The sequence below is a fragment of the Tachyglossus aculeatus genome, chromosome 17 (assembly GCF_015852505.1).
Source record: "Tachyglossus aculeatus isolate mTacAcu1 chromosome 17, mTacAcu1.pri, whole genome shotgun sequence".
Lineage (NCBI taxonomy): Eukaryota > Metazoa > Chordata > Mammalia > Monotremata > Tachyglossidae > Tachyglossus > Tachyglossus aculeatus.
The window spans coordinates 6,664,276-6,666,216 of NC_052082.1; the positions used below are offsets into that span (position 1 = coordinate 6,664,276).

Here is a 1,941-nt window from a genome sequence, read left to right on the forward strand (position 1 = left end):
TAGTACAGTGAGTCTGTTGTTGGGCAGGGACCGTCTCTATATGCTGCCGACTTGTACTTCCCAAGCACTTGGTACAGTGGTCTGCACACAGTAAGCACTTAATAAATATGATTGAATGAATGAATAAATAAATTACCATTGATTGACTGATGGATTGATGAGAGGGAGGCAGAGGCTGATCGGATCAGGCATACCCAAGCTGGAGCAGTGAGGAGTTGAAAAGTCCCCTAACCAGAAAGCAACCGTTATCACCAACACTGTTCTTGGTTTCATTTCTCAATCAATCTATCAGCGATGTTTGTTGAGTGCTTACTGTGTCAGAACACTGTACTAAGCATTTGGGCAAGTATCTCCTCTCCTGGATTCTTCCTCTGTCTTTTCCAATGTGTCTGTCCTCCCCCATCATAGGACTGTTCCACTATGGATGAGGGGTTTGGTCTGAATCAGTGACCAGGGATTCTCCCAGGAGTGTAGATGCTTTATAAGTGTCCATTCCAGTGATTGAGTGATGACAATGTAGATGCTTTATAAGTGTCATTCCAGTGATTGAGTGATGAATTGCGTTATGGGCTTTATAGTCCCTTTCTACTAATGTTGCCATCACCTTGAAGGTCAATGCCTAATTTCCAGGCATCCATGTATGTGATCTCCCCCTCCTTGGCTATGTAGAGGTGGGTATTTGGAATTTGCTCTCTCTTTATTCTTAGACATTTGCACTCTTTTTCATTACATTTAGTTTTTTGTGGTATTTGCTAAGCGCTTATTGTTTGCTAGGCACCGTATTCAGTGCTAAGGTAGATCCAAGCTAGTCAGTTAATGAGATAACTGGGGAACAGAGTGAAGTGAAGTGACTTATGGTCAATAAGCAGACAAGTGGCAGAGCAGGGATTAGAACTCCCAGGCCCGGGCTCTATCCACTAGGCCATTCTGCAGCGTGGCTCAGTGGAAAGAGCCCAGGCTTTGGAGTCAGAGATCATGGGTTCAAATCCTGCTCCTCCACTTGTCAGCTGTGTGACTTTGGGCAAGTCACTTAACTTCTCTGGGCCACAGTGACCTCACCTGTAAAATGGGGATGAAGACTGTGATCCCCAACGTGGGACAACCTGATCATTTTGTATATCTCCCCAGCGCTTAGAACAGTGCTTTGCACATAGTAAGTGCTTAATAAATGTCATCATTATTATTCTGCTTCTCTAGATGTCTCCTCCTTAGAAGCTGGGTAAGGAGCCTGCCTACTTTTTCCACATTCTTTAGGTCTTCATTGTTGTTGTCTTACGCTGTCAGGTCACGTCTGACCCTGCGTGACGCCATGGACACATCTCTCCGAGAGCGCCACACTTCCATCTGCAATTGTTCTGGTAGTGTATCCATAGAGTTTTCTTGTCTCCTTCTGTGCCTCCTTCTGCACAGTAAACGAGTCTAAGTCCTCCACTCTCTCCCATGTCGCTGCTGCCAACTTGTACTTCCCAAGAGCTTAGTACAGTGCTCTGCGCACAGTAAGCGCTCAATAAATACAATTGAATGAATGAATTCATGAATGAATGAAAGAATGTCCAGCACAGGTGAGTTGTGACTCGTAACAGATTGCCTTCCACTTACTAGCCACTGCCCAAGCTGGGAACGGAATGGGTATTCCTCTGCTTGACTCTCCCTCCTTTAGTCGAGACTGGTAGAGGACTGGAAACTCTCCAGGTGTGACCCGGAGAGGGGTTAGATCTTTATGAGTTCTTTATGATGCCTCAGATCACCATTTCAAGCCTCATCAGTGCTGCAGTTGTCATTCTGGAGGCACTGAGCTGGGAAGAGCCTGAGAAATAAGCCCTGTTACCACCAGACAATACTCAGATGAGGGCTGTAAAAAGCACTTGGAAGAGTACAAAGTAACAGAGTTGGTAGATATACTCCCTGCCCACAGTGAGCTTACAGTCTAGAAAGCTCAAT

The 1,941-nt window shown here is 45.5% G+C and overlaps 1 non-coding gene across 1 annotated transcript; it reads right to left on the minus strand.

The window, feature by feature from the left end:
- Window positions 1-1,572: 1,572 nt before the first annotated feature.
- Window positions 1,573-1,710, minus strand: LOC119939852. Its single transcript, XR_005454814.1, has one exon. It is a non-coding gene; the product is annotated as a small nucleolar RNA SNORA7 (small nucleolar RNA).
- Between the last annotated feature and the right edge of the window lie 231 nt (window positions 1,711-1,941).